The sequence below is a fragment of the Ischnura elegans genome, chromosome 4 (assembly GCF_921293095.1).
Source record: "Ischnura elegans chromosome 4, ioIscEleg1.1, whole genome shotgun sequence".
In the NCBI taxonomy this organism is placed as follows: Eukaryota; Metazoa; Arthropoda; class Insecta; order Odonata; family Coenagrionidae; genus Ischnura; species Ischnura elegans.
The window spans coordinates 53,529,098-53,546,347 of record NC_060249.1 but is presented as its reverse complement, the minus strand read 5'-3'; the positions used below and the strand labels follow the sequence as shown (position 1 = coordinate 53,546,347).

The window sequence follows — 17,250 nt, the reverse complement described above, 5'->3', positions numbered from 1 at the left end:
CAACTACATCCCCTTCCTCAGTCCTCGGCATATCAATCCTACCGCTTTTCCTATTATTTCATAGGCCCACCTCCTCCTCCTATTTATTCTTATCATGCCCCACTCTCCATAGTATATTAACTTTCTTCCTTAAGTGTCCTATTCCTCAACCCTCTGCTTCCCAATCTCACACAACTCTCTCTAGTGATCTCGGCCCTACATAACATCCACACGTTCACCGCTACGATCCCTCTACTCCTTCCGCACCTATCCGTATCACATCCCGCTTTACTCCTAGACCCCCTAGTCTAATCTAGTCTAATTCCTCTGCTCAGTTTCTGTGTTCAATCCTCCACACCCCTCTAACCCTGCCTCACTCTTTCTTCTGGCCAAGGCCCTACATTCCATTCTCACTTCCTCTCTTCCGTCTTTCGACTTTCGTCTCCCCTATCTCTATCCTAGTCTTTCCCCGCTCTTTGCGAAATGCTAGACCCCCCCTCCCTTCCCGGCCAAGTTTCTATCCTTAACCCTCCACATCCAAACCTTGCTCTTTCTCTGTTATTCTGTTCTCGTCATCTCCGGCCCCACACTCTATTGCCCTAGGCCCTGCATCCCATAATTTACATTCCCTAGACTCCTGTCTCCCCTATCTCTATCCTAGTCCTAGCCCTCTCTTTCTTCTATCCTGGGGCCTGCATCCCATCCTCACGTGCCTCTCTATCGCCCCTCGACTCCTGTCAACCCTATCTCTATCCTAGTCTTTCCCCACTCTTCCTGATATCCTGAACCCTGCCTCCCTTCCCTGCCAAGATTCTATCCTCAGCCCTCCACCATCAAACCCAACCCACTCCCTGTTTTACTATGCTCGCCATCCCCACGTTCACCTCCACGCTCCCCTACCCCTGCCATCCCTATCCCTTTGGTATCCTAGGCTCTCCTCTCTTCCTCCCCTACGCTCTCTCTCGCGACCTCAAGCATCCCCCTCCCCTATCATCCCGCCCCTATCCTGCCCCACCCATCCCCTATTTCCCTTCCCCTCTCCTCGCAGATTCAGCAGGGCGGCGGCAGCTGCCCCTGGAGCGCCACCTGGGTCCCCCTATTTCCTCCCCCCCTTTCGCCAACCCTGCACCCCACCCCGCAGCAACGCCTCCGCGCTTCTCCGGCGACTCGCTGTGTCCACCACGCCGACTCCGTGTTTCCACCACGACGTAGCGGGGCGCCGCACAGCGTTGCCGGGTAGAGACGGCGCACTCTGCGCTCCGTCGCCAAAGGAGCCGCAAGAGAGAGAGGAGATCGAGTGTGTGGGAGAGAGTGAACTCCGCTCCCCGGGCGCGAGTGTGTGCGTTTTAGGAAGGAAGTGAGCCGCTCCCGCTGCCGACCGCTCCCCGCTCTTTCCCAGTTTCCTCCCTCGCGGACAACCCAAGCCCCCGTCGGCGGCGCAGCGTTGGCGGTCCCCCTGTGCCGGGGTAGCCCCACGGCCGGGGTCGGCTGACGCTCTGTCGAGGACCGCGCCGAGGACGCAGCCAAGTGGTGAGTTGTCCGGGTGTCGTGCTCTCGCTTGATTGGGTGGTCACCTGAGGTGGTCGCAGAGTATAGATGTCTTTATAAAATACGATAGATGTCTTTGAGACTAAAAATTCCCCTCTTTTACCTAACCCCTGAATGAGTATGAGGGTTTTTATGATCGTGAGGATGAAGAGTTGGCCTCCAGGGGATCATCGAATGGTGCGACGGTGAGGGAAAGTTATTATGTGGTAAATGAGGGAAGAAATACGATGTCAGCGCTATCCGAATATTAATAAGTACTGGAAATTATATACGTGATGTTTCTGCCTTTTCCTTTCGCTGATTTTTCATGAAAGTTCTGGGTATATTCGATCAATGAGTGAACGAAGAGATTGTAAATTGGTGATTGTAATATCTCCGGTTATTGAGAAACCTAAAACTAGATATTGTAGAAAGTGGTTAATAGTTGACTGCACTTTCGACGGACGTTGTGCTGTGCTTGAGTAATAAAAAGTTTCCTTTTAGTAGTGGTGTCCAAACCCATGCTTAAGAGATGCTAATGGTCCATACCGATCAGCTCCCTTGCCTCCCGCATGCTCTCTCGGCGTCTTGGGGGGTTCTTATTTGCACGCGAGGGGTGTTGTCTTCAGGTTTCCGTGTGGGGGGGAGACGGGAGTGGGGGAGTGTGGGTAACATTCTCTCTTTCGGCGATCGCGGTCCCCACGTTGGGTTCGTCTCCTACCCCCGGTGCCATGCGTAATGGGTTGTAGTGGGTGGGGGAGAGTGGAATCGCGTTCGTTTGTTTTGGGGCGGGGGAAGTTGGCGCGGTGGTGGAGTGGGAAGGAAGTGAAGTTGTTCCCTGCGGCGGCAATTGATGGTTCGACCAATGATGGCTGTTCCTTTTTTTTATATCTCTTCCATTCCGGGAAGTTAGTCCCTTGGACCTCTCGCCGCTGGAAGTATTAGTGAACCTAGATCTGCGTCACGTGATGTTAAATTTCTTGTTGGTATTGAGAGAAATTTTATAATTCGCGTTACTTGTTTTACTAGTGCAAACCATTTCCGTATTGCTGCTGGTTGTTAAACCATAGCGTCTCACCATTTAGTTCATCCTGCTGGGAACGTTGTTAGGAGACTGAATTAGATTCCCGGAAATGGTTGATAAAAGAGTATCTAGTCTCGGCTAAGTCTTGAAACAAAAATTCCTATTAGTAGTTAGGAGAGCGAAATTTGTTTCTTATCATGTCTTAGGTCATGGTTGGTTGATTACAGGTGTGGAGAGTTTCCCCCCTCTCTCACTGTCAATGCTTCAACCTGAGGGTTGGTTTGAATGCATGAGAGTAGGTACAGCTCCATCTTTGCTAAGCCACAGTTTTCTTATTTTATATTTTTATTGAAAGGATTGGGTTCTGTACTTGCGAAGAACTTACTATTGGTGAAATTTTCTGGGATACGGATTATTTGCTATATCATAAAGATTGTCAAAAAGATTGCTTCCCTACCCATTTCAGGTTGTAAGTTGTTTGCCCTGGAGATAATAGCCAAAATTGCAGTTAAACTTAGCAGAAGCTTACGAATTTGTAACCTTCTGCGAGAAGTCACTTGCAAGACCCTGATAAAGTCACAATCATCTAACTTAAACCGACAGTAGCGAGATAGTTAGCAAATATGAAATAAATCAAAAGAGTAATGGAGCTGAAAATTTTATTGTACCTCCTGGTTACACAAACGAATAGTCTTTTATGAACCGCCAAATATATTTTTAGGATTTAAAATGGATTTCCAAATTTCTTAAAATCTCCTACTGTTATTAAAATTCCAATTAAGTGTTGGCTAAAATATAACTTAAATTCGCACCCCTATTATCATCGACGATCCCTAGCTATGCTTGTAGAAGTCGATGAGGGCGATTATAGGATGAAGTCGAAGGATTTTCCTCTGCTGTGAGCAGAAATTCGTTAAGAGTCGGATTGCCCTTGTTCCAAAGTGTTGATGCGTAAGTATCCTCAAGGTTTAAAATTATGGTTGATGCGGTAGCGTATCGGGCAAAGCACTTGGCTGCTGACTGAATGATTCCGGGCTCGAATCCTGGGCGAAGCCTTTGCACACCCCTATTTAAAAGTGCGAGGAGGCCCTCGGCAAGAAACTAACCCTCCCCCTAACCTGAATGCTCAATTTTCACCCCCCTGTGTCGAAGTCTGGGATGAACTGTACACTCTCCCATAAAAAAAACATCAGGTTGAATCACTGAGTGAGTGGAGAAGAAATTCCAGTGCCCATTCGATGAACAAGTCAGATCATATAGTGGTGACTACTTTTCAAATTCCCTTCTGGGGAAATGAATTGGTAGTATTTTATGACCCACACCACGCTGGATGTGACTGAGATTTTCACTCAACTTCTAAGCCTTAATAACACCCGGAAGGTAACTTTGCAGTTGAAAAGATTCCGCAGAAATAGGTGCGGATAAAGCTTCCTGCAGATATGTAATGCTTTCATTTGGGAGAGAAATGTTTTTTTTTCTCCATTCATGAAATACGACTTGATGGCGGAAATCGAGTCATCAATAAGTGCTCCAGTTGGTGACGAGTACACGGGACTGAAGGCGCCTTATAATGAGCAGCGATTGTCGAGACAGTCGTTGCCTTCCAGCGGATTTTACTCCCCCTGTTGTGGGGAATGAAGTAAGCTAGGTGCTGATTGGATGAAGCCTGGGCGTGTATCAATAACGGGGTGTGGGTTGTCATGGGGATATTGCGACGTTGTCATCTCGTGGGGACATTTCATTAATGGCTCTCCCGCGGAGTGATGCGGTGTTTGATGTATGGCGGGGGGTAAATGTCAAGCCGCAGAAAACGTGCTCCGCTGCCCTTTCTGTCCTAATCTCCAATGGGGACCAACAAAGGGCACTCCAATCCCAAAATCCTTTTCTAAAGCGCTTTGTTTTGCTTCACCTTATCCCACGTTCAAGCACGACAAGAGGACGTTTCAACAGTCGCGATTGTGGTGTAACTCGGCGTACATTACAGTTTTGCCATCTCTTTCGAATTAAAAGGATGAAACGAAAGGCTAAATTTTGGAATATGGGCATGGGTGGGACATATAGCTTTAAGTAAAACAGTTTTTGTGGGAATATGAGCATGGTAGCAAACGAAGAGCTTAGTTAGAATAAATTATTTTCATATCCTCCTAAAGTCCTTCTGTAATTACCTTACTTGAATAATATTAACTGAAATGATCAGAGCCCATGGTAGTAGTATTACGCGCGACCTTTATCGCATGATATGGCATAAATTTAGCTAAATCTCTCTGAAACCATAGGTTGCCCTAAGAATTCAGGTTTGGTTTGAGATCTTAGGTAAAGGTATTTCGCTCTTTGTCTCCTTACCTTTAGGGTATTTACCTTTTAACTTTCGTTATATAACGACCTAAAGGAATAAAATATCCAAGTTTTATTAAATAAAACTTTTGGGCTATTTCGCCGCGTCAAAGTTTTTGTTTAACATGGCGAGTACCCGTGAAAGTTTTAACGAAGAATATCCAAATTTGTTTTGACTTACAAACTTAAATATGGAGTGATATGGTATTAATATTTCTAAATTCCCTTCTTTGAACCAAAATGGCCCTTCTCTGAGTATGAGAAGAGTCATGGTTATGTTGTTGATAAGCCATTTTGTATAACGATGAGATAGAGTATAAAATTATAACTAACAAAAGGTTCATAAATTTAGAATTCTGATGCATGAAGTGATGTGGTATAATTTTTTCTGGATTTCTCTTTTAAATCTTAGATGGCTTATCTAACCTTCGTGAGAACTATGGGGTGTTCGGAAATTCACCTCGATGCATAACGATAGTATCGATACCTAAGGACTGCAAATCTGTTCAGATCACATTAATTTCCCTTTTAGTCCCGTTAAATACTCTTCCCCTTTTACCATTTCCCTTACAATTTAGTATCGCAATGTTTCCGAGTGTCCTCGCTCCAATGAGAATTGTCTTTTAGATGTGCGACTTTTTACACTCAACGCGTAGCGATCGATCGACAACGATATGCATGGCCACTAAATTTGTTACGATCAAATAAATTTCCCTTCTGTTTGCCTTAAATATTATCCCTCGTTTGTCATTGTCTTATCGATTCGGTATCGAGATGTAAACATTTGGCCGGCGTATCCGTTATTCATTCGTCAGGCTCGTCCGCGTGCCTTTGGGGAAAAGGGTTTTTTCCGCCCAAACCAAACCGCCGCGGCGGGCGGCGTGCCCTTCCCCCGTGACATTTCTGCCAACCCTTTTCCTCCCTCCCTCCCTCCATCTCCTTCGCTCCTCTCCCATAAGTCCTCCTGGCCTCATCCGTACTCAAACGGAGGGACCGGCTTGGACGGGGGGAAGGGAGAAGGGAGGGTGACCGTGGAACCCTTTTTCGGGGCTGGGGATGGAAAGGAATTTTGGGAAAAGGGTGGGTGAGGGAGAGTAGTCTACGCGACGACCCCCTTTAGGGGGCCGGAAATCGATTCTATTTCGTGGATTCCCGAGTGTCTTCGAATGGCGCCAAAATTTATTTTATTCCGCCCCTCAATATTGCTCCTCCTTGAGCGTAAGCATCCTTTTGAAAAAAAAAATTGAATTAAGCTTATAGATGCAGGAGACTGGTGAATAATTTTTATACTTTCTCAGATTTTCGAAAGAAATTGTAAGCAAGTTAATATTATATACATTTATAAACGTATAAAATCGTTTCCGGCTTAATTTTGTGGAATAACGATATATCCATGATTAAAGCACAAATGGTAATGTCCACACTATTTTGATGGATATTACCATTTGTGCTTTAATCATGGGTTGTATACATTTATTTAAGGAAATGAGTTCGTACCTTTAAGTATAGAGTCACCCGTAAGTGCTCATTCGTACTCTGCGTATTTAAGTGCAGGAATGTGAGAGGGATAAAATGGTTCGACTCTTTTTTTCAAGTCACCCTCCTATGTCACTTTCATGTACATACTTTTGCGTATTTTTAACTCATGTAAGCACGTATTTACATACAAGAGAACGATGAATTCCTTTTGTACTTCCGCACCTTTTCAGAAAAAAAAAATATTTGTAAGTGCGCATATAAAAACAGGAAAATATGGGGAATCAAATGAATTGACCAAATAAGTAGTGAGGAAGCGCTGAGTAGTATTTGAGGAAAGAGGTGTCTTATGAAAACCTTGTGAAGGAGACGGGACTACTTGATGGGCCACATCACCAGGAATGATGAAAAACTGTCAACGAAAAGTGGAAGGGAAAATTGGCCAAGGAAGGCATGGTAACAGCTATTCACTAATGTTTTCTCATCTCGCCTTGGATTTGATTTAATTTAGGGGAGTGATTGTTTTTCATTAAATTACGAAAGTTGTAATGAGTGTACTGTATAATACTATGGCCAAAGGAATACAGGTGAGGTGAGAGCGCCTTTACTGATCTTCTTACGTGCTGTGTGCTCGGATTTCAGTTCGGAACTGTCAAAGGTACTATGAATGACGTGCACTCACAAAAAAAATAATAACTGTTAAGTACCACTATGTGGTGAGGTATACATTGTCCTCTTGTGGCCATGGCGAAAAAACACACGATTGAAGCGATTACGGAACATAACCGCCCACCAAATTTGAGTTTCAAATTTTAACTTAAATTTAATCATGAAGGAAACATACTAATACTTATCTCTGAAAGACTTAACAATTTCATTTAAACAATAGTAACAATTTTTGGTAAAGCTACAAATTCACTCCTACTAGATAGCGTAGGATATTTTTTTTTCTTTATTTTATTTTATTAACGTCTTCCAGTTAGTTAGCTTGGGTGGTTCTATATACCGATTCCGAGGGCAAATAATATTAATAATAATAATTGCTCTTTTGGGCGCTCAAGGTGTTAGAAAAATAGGATTAGTTAGAAGAAATAAAGGTAAAGGATGGATTACATCTAATCTTCATTTTGGAGGGAGGTGGTAATCAAAGACTTTTGAAGATGGGTAGGACGCCCTCGGAATCGGTATATAGAACTACACAAGCTAACTAAGACGATAATCAAATTAAATAAAGAAAAACATATTCTACGCTATCTTGTAGAAGTGAATTGGTAGCCTTACCAATGGCGTGACAGGTTAAAATGGCTGTATATAGCGAATATTTACTGCTCTGACACGACCGTCCCGACCGGGAAATGTTTTAATGACTCTCTTCAATCTCCATTGCTTGGAAAGGAACTTGTCCCTTCGAATTTGAACTAAATCTCAAACGTTTAAATGCGGCTTTGAACCAATTTGATCGCATCTGTAATGAGTGCAAATCTCCTCGGAGTACCTCAGCTAGAAATGTTGAGTTCTTTGTCTCACCAGTTGCCATTGAGATAATCTACTGCAGTTTATTTATTTTATGTCTGACTCTGGCTTGCTAAGAAGCGGCGAACCTATCAAAAATGTTCTGTTGTCAAAGCTTCCAGCTTATTTGGATTATTCGATAGTGCGGTAAGAGGCCGGGAGTTGAGTTTGGCTTCAACTTGGGCAAACACTGTTGTCGGCTCTTCAGAAGTCATTTAACGTTCCCCATTTATTCTGAGCAAAATTTTCGTTGCAGTTTTCACGTAGGCCTCCCACAAACCCACAAAATGTAGAGCAGCCAGAGGATATAAATGCCAATGAATGCGTTTGCGTACGAGTACATCAGAAATATTGTCATTTAGGAAAAAAATCGTGAAGTTGTTTGCTTACCTCCATGAGGTATCGGCTGGTTCCCTTGAAAGTAGTTCCAGTCAGAATACACGTGAGAGGATTATCTACGTCACGAAATAAATGTATCAAGAGCGGCTAAAAAAGCATCGGTAGATAAGTTGGACACGACTTCAATGTAGCATGCTTTAGTGGCTAAGCAAACTAATAATAGCAAGTAGTCTTTAGAAATTTTCACGTTTTTTCTAGTGGGCCCTTTGACATAGAATAGACCCCCAAAGTCTACACCCATGCAATAAAATGGACGACTGAGTCATTCTCATGGAGATGGAAGGTCACACATTAAGGAACGAAGGTGTCGCTCGTAATTTTATACACACGAGGACTTTAAAAATGTCCGTCCGGGAAGTTTGTTTGGAGGATACGATCCTGTAATTTTGGGAAAGCAAATTCACTAAAGTGGTTGTTTCTGCATGATGACCTAGCGTAATAACTTATGAAATTAGTCAATGTAGAGACTTATGCAAGCAACAATGGATGCTTCTTTATGTCGTCAAAAATATATTCTTTAATCTGTCGTCTACCCTGATACAACCGTGGGCATCGATGAACGGAGCTAATCTCAGAAAAGTGGGAGAACAAGGCAAATCTCTTTTTAATTGTTTGATGTCCCGTTCATAGAATAGGCTCTTATAAATTTTTTTTTTTAAAACCAGCCTTTATATTTAGATTACAGGGGATGAGCAACGTTTATATATGACACAAAGCAAAAAAACTCAGTGACCCCGAAAAACCAAAAGTGACTATAGTGACTAAAAGTTTTGGGGGGCTATAGGTTGACTGGGGGGTGGTTAAAGGGGGGTTGGAGAGAAAAAGTTATATTTTCATGTATTGTCATCGGAAATGAAGAAGTGTGCAAAATTTCAGCGTTTTTGCTTCACAGGAAGTGAGTCAAATTTGAGTTACAAGATTTGTACCAGACAAACAAACAGACAGGTTGGTGAGTTGATATAAAGGCTGGAAAAAACATTTGTGTTACACTCAATTTGCATGTTGGAGCTTGTTTCCGTTTGCGGTGGGCATCTTTAGCAATAAGCAGTTACTCTTTGTAGCCTTGGTATAGAAGAATACCCACCAAAGATACTTCTAATTATATGGTGATATGAAACATTGAAACAGACTTTGAGGATTTAGTTCAGTCACTTGGCCATGCTCGATATTCATAAAAGTATTTACTTCTTTCCATTACTCACGAGGATAAAATAACCATTAGGGATAAATCCACCGCAAATCATGTGCTATTAGTTGCGATGGTAGCACGCCACTATTAACAAAATCTGCGGTGTTGCATTTTTAGATACATAATTCCATTTTATTTCAACCATACAATCATTAATAGTTGGTAATCTCTGGCACACAAATATTTAAGTAAATGCTGAGGTGTTTTCATCTTAGATTTTATCATGGATTATTCACTCCAGGAATAAACAGAGGATATAGTAATAAGTTTAGAAATTTTTAAAGAACAAATTCAATTAATTTTGCTAGCAATACAGCACCAAGTAGTTCCAGCCTTAGAATTGACGGTTTTGATGGGCGCTACCCATGTTTTTGCCAAAAGTTAAGAGACATGGCCGTGCGTGTCGATTTTCCCATTACGAATATAAACAACAGCGGAATAGCCTTTTTCCAATTCATCGAAGACTTTAGAGACATGATACTCCCCAATTATGTCACCTGATAAAAATTTAGACACGAACCTTTTAATTTGGACCTCCGACAGGGAAGGGAGCTGCAAACAAAATCGTTCCAAAGTTTCTACAGTTGAGGTGGAATAGTGTCACCACAACCAATGTTAAGTTTCTATAATTCCTACATCACAGATTTGGCCCAAGAAACTGCTGTCGATGTCCAACCCAGTGGATCGAATGATTTCACTATCATCGAAAGAATAGTTCCCTTCGTAGAAGAGTATTTAGAGATGAAGAAATATTTCGTGCTTTCCAGGGCTGAGGACGATGGCCAAGTCGGGCATCGAAACGTCGGCAGTTATGCAGTTTCTGACCCGGTGGCGATCCCGAAATTTCTTCACTAAGTCTTTAGAGATATTATTTTGGGAATGACGAAAGCAGACACCTGTATTTCCTGGTCACTATTTTTTGCCTTCATTATAAATAAAATAACACCTATTGATGAGTGGAAGGGATGTGAATTTTCCACAAATTTAGTTAACAAAGCGCAACGCGTTTCTACTGTCAAGTCATTCTCAAGTATAATTAGAATTTTTTAACATCAGGAGTTGTATTTATGTAGTTCGTATGAGCGGTTGGGGAAGGTTGAGGAAGAAGGGGGGAAAGTACAATACAGAAGTACACTACCAAATGACGCACCTCTCCCCCCTCCTCAAAGTTCCCCACCAGCTCATACGAACTGTGTAAATACAGCTCCCGATGGTAACAACTTCTTACTGTACTTGAGAATGACCTGACGGTCGAAACGCGTCGTGCTTAAATAAATATGTGTAAAATGGCCATCTCTCTTGTTGATTAATCGGGATGTCATTCCACTATATTTCGCCTGCCTCAGTAACTTTTAAGTAACACCTATTATTTTGCGCACAGGAGTACCTCATGTTAAGCCTACACAATTGAGGCTCATCTTTTTTGGAAACAACCCTAATCTCTTTTGGCACTCGATTGTTACAAAGCTATCGTGCGATGAGAGATCAATAATCATTCTTAAAGGGCCGTTTTCATAATATGTCTTAACTAATGCCGCAACAGGGCCTAACAGAACAGAGGTAAGCTTTGAATTTAGACTCCGCCGCACAAGGCATTGAGCTCACTACAGGATTAGTAGATTTGAAAGAGAGAGCTTCCTCAGATTTTCTTCGAAGTCACGTTGGTACTTGAATGCGTCGGTATTTGGTTGCCATCTTCGGAATTCGACTTTAAACCTTTTTAAGGATTCCCCTTTACGCATGTTGTGAATGATGCCTACAAGCATGGACGTACCTAGCGATGGGCAGGAGAGGGCAGCTGCCCCCTTCCCCTAGAAGCAAAAATTGCCAATGTCTTTAAGGAAAATTAATTTTTTTATAGCAAATAATTTTAAAAACTAATAAATAACTGTTACATTTTCCTTAAAATGTTGGTTTCATCCACCTTTTCCATGCTTAAATCTTACCTACCACTTGAGCAACCATGGCTTGTCCCCCCCCCCTCCCCCTAGTTTAATCCTGGGTACGCCCTTGCCTACAGGAGCAATACCTGCATCTGTACTAAGACTTACATTCTAGTGATTTATAAACACTTGCTAGGCAGTTAGAACCAATGTCTCCAGGTTTGATAAAGTCCTTACGTTGACTGACATTCAATGATTTAAATTTGGGGAATTGGTAAAGTCTATAAAACCATAGCATGAAACATTTAACTCCAGGTTATCTATGTTGATAAAGTCTATGTTGTGTCACAACAAGCTGGAATTTAATCCTGTTTTCATGTTCAGGTTGAGACGTAGCAATTGATGAGTTTTTTTTTGAGTCGCCGTTTTAGCCACAGATGAATTTCTGGTGATATCAAACTTAATTTGCTTGCACCCTGATGTCCATAAAATATGGACGCACCTACGCCCAAATTCCAATAGACGCGCAGAGGGAAAACCAACCCTATGATTTTCAATTTCAAACGGCATTTTCTCACATTTTTCTAGAGCTGATGCGATATAGGAAATAATAAGCTAGGATATATTTGGAATTGTCATCTCATTTAAAGCGTTTACATTTAAAATATCGAAAACAATCAGCAAAGAATCAACAAATCATTATTGATTCGAATACTGAATGATTTCTATAAAGAATGATAAGCGAGCAACGTATTTTTTTGTTATTGCTGAACTAATATCTTCCATGCAATTATGTGATTTCTGAAATAATGGGTATTCTAGGAATCAAAGCCAACGCTTGACCCTTTAAGCTTGACAAAAGGTAATTAGGTATACTTTTCAACTTCAGATAATATTTTATTTGAATCAATTGGACGCGTAGATACATCATAAAATTCCTTAATATTGGCCAAATTTCCATCAAAAGTAGGAATACTAATTGTCGGTAGATTCGCTGAGTGATAGATGGTTGTTGCAGGCGATTCCTTGATTCGCGATTGGATTGATTTAATGATAGTGGCGTTCAAGGCGCTCCTCTGACTCGCTTTCAGTCGCTTCCGTGTCTTGATTTAAGTCAAATGCCAAATCTCGCAGTTCGTACGTCAACGTGATTAAGGACTGGAAATAATCTGGTAAAGCCGGAAACCGTCTCAAAAAACTGACAATTCTTCCCTATGCAATGAAATCGAAGTTGACGTCAAGAATAGTCGCTCGATAGTCCTAATGACTGCATCGCGTCTAATTTTCGTCATGGCATAGTATCTGTTTAAAAAAAATCTATTGTTCGTAAGTAATTTCTTAAACCACTTTCCTGTTCACTGTCGTCGACTTGATGACAGTGAAACAGGAAAAAGTCAATTTTGCACAAACAAACTATTAAATACGCAGAGAATTATAAACATGACTTAATCCTTAGAGTTGGAGAATGCAAAGCAAAAGTCTTTCCTCAGAATAAGTAAGTTTTCCGTAACAGAAATTCACCGCGAAATAGATAAACCTGCTATAATCTGTACCGTAGGGCCAAATTAATGTCATTTCTGACTTAAGTTTTGAGGAATGAATATTTTAATTAAATTGTGACGGCGTCTTGTGTGACTTTCCTACGTGCTGCGAGCTATACGAGCTATATCTCGTATATGTAATTACGTGCTACATTCATTTTATATAAAGTACAATCATTTCATTTTAATATACGGCTATAACATGTATTCAATATATACTTTTTCGGCTTTTATTTTGATATTTTGTTTTGATATCTAGTATAGTTAAGTTAATTATGAGAAATGTTAGGAATAAGTTTCGAAATATCAATCGTTTCCAGCTTCAGTATATTTTTATAATTAACTATTTTATCAAGAACCACTTCATATATTCTATTTACGCATACCATACCGCGTGTAATGGATTTTAATTGGTCTATGGAGGTTTGTTGATTTTTTTCAATATCAAAGTAAACCTGCTTGGAATGCAAACATGCAAGCATATTATGAAGTGGATTTTGGAAGAAAATATTAATTCCTAGTCCTGGAAATGAAAATATTTATATCTTAAAGGCATAGCGTAAATAAATGATTTTTTTTAATCGATCTAACCCTTTAAATGTGGAACTCAATAATAATCATGAATAAGTTAAATTCTTTTGTGGTGACACTGATGTCTTATCCGAAAGCCCTAAATTGGGACCTCTGCAAGTCCCCTCTTCTTATGGAATGACGCTGCATGCCGAAACGGTTAGATGTGCATCATTTGTTGATGGTTACCACACCGAGCCCTCTGAAAATTGTAGGTACCAACTCTGGCATGAAGTTAAAGAGATAGCAACTACCTATATTAGTGAAACGTCCGTGTTTCGTAATACCATTACAGGGTTGATCCGATGAAATTTTTTTCTGTGTAGTCATAGACCGCAGAAACCTTAACCAAGATTTGAATTATACTTATTCATTTGATCTCTATTACGTATTTATGTGTGAATATATTTTTAAAGCACTCATTCAGTGCTCGAATCAACGTTTGGAGAGACATCCATCATCATGAAAACTCCGAATGGAATCCATTTTTCCTTCCTCCTCGATATAAAATTTTTATTCGTTCTCCGCGGTATCGTTTAATTTAATTCAGTTTCCTTCTTTTCCTCGTTTCTTTCTTTTTTTCATTTTTCCCTGCAAAGGGGCCAAAATTTGGATAAAAATCCAATAGAAATAACTTGGGTTCAACTTTCGGAATGTTGGATGCGTCGAAAATATGGCACATGAGATGTGTATCCGAGGAATATGAAAGAGGAATTCTAAGGCGAGGAGCGATATTGTTGGTTGGAAGGTTAATAGGAATCTGTGTTTGAAAAAAAGGTATCTGAGGTGTTTGGAGAAAATTCTGAGGTAGGAATAGAATTTTTTGATAGGTTGTTAAAATGAAAACCCAATAATATTTTCCTATGTTTCACCCAATAATTAAATCATTATCAAGGTATTGTGTCTAGTAAGAACATGCAGTAATGTTAAAAATGTTGACAGAAACTAAAATCAACCTGATTTTTTAATGTGCAATTATTTTAACTAAAAACCTGTTCTACGATGTAGAAGAATTTTTTATATTTGCCGTTGCTCTCATTGTATATTGAATTATTAAACCTAGTAATTTGCAGGAAAGTTTATTTATGAACGGCATTAATTATCGGTTGATTTGCATAATAATTTAAAGTTTTTCTCTGTAATTATCTTTGAATGATATAGCATAAAGATCGAAGCGTTTGGAAGTTAATTTGACGCCTTATTTTGACCACAATCCGAAAGGTCCGCTTCGCACATGAATATTTCTTGGCTGATAACTTAATTAGAATTTGTGCGCAACGTTGAATGTATTATTTTGCAAGGATTTTAAATGGGATTAGATAGTGACTAATCCATGGGGATTGGGTACAAATGCCCCCTTAATACGGAAAATTTATAATTTTTTTACCATACCTCGCTCCCACTAAGTAATTTCGCTAATTAGTACATATAAAACCTCTTTACGAACCCTAGACTCGGTCCTGGATCCTCCTCAGAAAGAGAAGCAAGAAATTACTAGAATCTCTAGAGGTTCTGATAGAGGGATGGATGAATAGCTTGATAGGAAGATGCTTCATAATTTTGAGGTAACTATAAACACCTACCAATTTCTTGTAATATTCATTGTGCTCCTAGGCAATACATGTTACTAGTGACTTTTTACGTAGTCACGCGCATGGCTGCTAAGTTATTTACTCCAAAAAAGAAATTTGATGTAAAAAAATCATTTGGCTTTGTCGGCTTTCGAACCCAGATCTCACGGTTGGCAGTCAGGGCTTTGTGCTGTAACTGGTAGCTCACTACACCCGCAAAAGTGAGATCCTGGCTCTGGTCCCGGTCAGGCTAAAATTATTTTTTTCAAAGCAAATGTCACTCTAGCCGTAAATAATTAAATAAAATGTGTTGATTGGAGGTACTTGTGAAGTGTCCTTAAGGTTTTGGAAAATTGGAGATTGATAACAAAAAAAAAAGGTTCAAATATTACATAGACGATGGGCAAAAAAGGTAGTAAGGGACTGGGTTTGGAAGGCACTAACCAACTATTTAGATTAGGAATTATGTTGTGAGTTCTGCCCTCACTTATAAAACCAACATTCTGTTTTTATCGTAGAGTGCGTGGCGGACTGTCTAGGCAAATGATTACTGCGAATCTGGAATCTCAGAAAAGGAAATACTTTGAGCGGGCGGACGTCCTTATGATGTTTAAAATGCATTGAAGAAAGTGCGGAGCTAATTCAATGGTGAAACTTCATCGGAAAAATATTTTTTTACCCGTATATCTTGGAAATTCTAGCCACTTCAAATTATATTTTTTATTTCGTAGAATAATTAAATTTGATTTTGCAAATTCAAATCATGGAACGATTTCACAAACATATATCCGCAGATAAAACTCTCCAGGCACGAAAAAAATCGTTGGACGACGAAAGGATAAATTAAATTTTATTACCGGATAGATACGGAGAAAGCAGAAACAGTGGTTTGCGCATTTGAAATTTACTTGATGAATTAATCTGGTGGTAGAGTGATGGGTTGAGTTATAAACTCCCAAGGTACATGAAGATCACTGAAAAAACATCAGAGCGTATGAGAGTCCTCTTCGGCGACGCGGAGGAAATTTCTCATCGGAAAAAAGCATTTATCAATAAATTAAAAATCATCAGGCGGGTGTTCCGTAAAGCTCTGCTGGTGACTAGTACGCGGCTACTTCTTGAATGATCTGGTGAATGGTGGAATGGGAGAATATTATCCATTTAATTTCTATGTAAAAAGTAAACTACTTCCTTCTACCCCTCAGCTGTCGGTCGCCTTCTACAAATGCCATGTACTGGTTTGGTTTTACATCTTCGTAGGTAATTGATTAATCTGGCGTTTGGGTACCTCTCCAGAAACCTAACAATTGCTTTGTCTTGCAAATAATATAACAACATATTTTTTGACCATGGAATGAGTAAAATAATTTTTTGTATTTGTACCTGAAGATGGCTTAATAGCTGGTACGTATTGTTTTACCTTGATCATTATAAAGTTTTTGTTGACAGGTACTAATTTTCACTCAATTGATTGCCTTCCACCACATTTTGCTGGACACAGTGATGAGGATGGGGAATTGAAAATGAAACTTTAATTTAGTGAAATTTTTTTGAATTGCCTAGATGAATTGAGTTGGAATAGTTGGGAGTCATGTACTCGTGAATCAATCAATCACAAAGTAGGAGTATCCGTAGGTTATTCGGGATAAGGAGGAAGCAGAAGATTTAATATCTTCCCGTGATTGGGAGTAGGTGCAAAGATGGAGGTGATTGAATTGAGGAGTCTTTTTGATGGACGGTGGAGATTTTCCGGTAAAAATTTATCAGCGAATATCTTTGTAATGGATTGGTATTCGATTGAGGATTCCCTCCAGGTACCCAGAAATCGATTCGTGGGGCGGGTAATGGTATATATCAATTTTTTTCGATCAAGGGATAAAGGTAGGATTTGTTCGGAATAGAACTGGGATTGCTAGTATGGATTCAGCTCGGGTAGGGAATTCTCATCAGGATAGTTGAATCAGACATCTCAGAAAAGGGGAATCCTATTGCTCGTGCATAGGAAGGAAGAAACTTAAGTGCTCCCACTATTGTCGCGTCGTGGAAAATACACTGAGCCCGATGAAGACCAAACGATAGGCGGTGAGCACTTTTCTGGTGACTAGTTGAGAGTATTACTTTTATAACGGATTAATCTAGAGTAAAGGACTCTCTCCAGCTACCCAGCGATCAATGCGTCGGGCTGAAATTGGATTAGTGCATTTCTCATTTCGGCCAAAGGGTGAATAATGTATTTGCGGGGAGT

General features: G+C 40.4%; 1 protein-coding gene across 1 annotated transcript in view; it reads left to right on the top strand.

Moving 5' to 3' along the window:
• The first annotated feature begins 1,135 nt into the window (after positions 1-1,135).
• Positions 1,136-17,250, top strand: part of LOC124157487 — a 58,572-nt gene continuing 42,457 nt past the window's right edge. The window contains exon 1 of the mRNA XM_046532223.1: positions 1,136-1,509. The gene's annotated coding sequence lies outside the window, so the exon portion shown is untranslated. The remainder of the gene's footprint in view (positions 1,510-17,250) is intronic.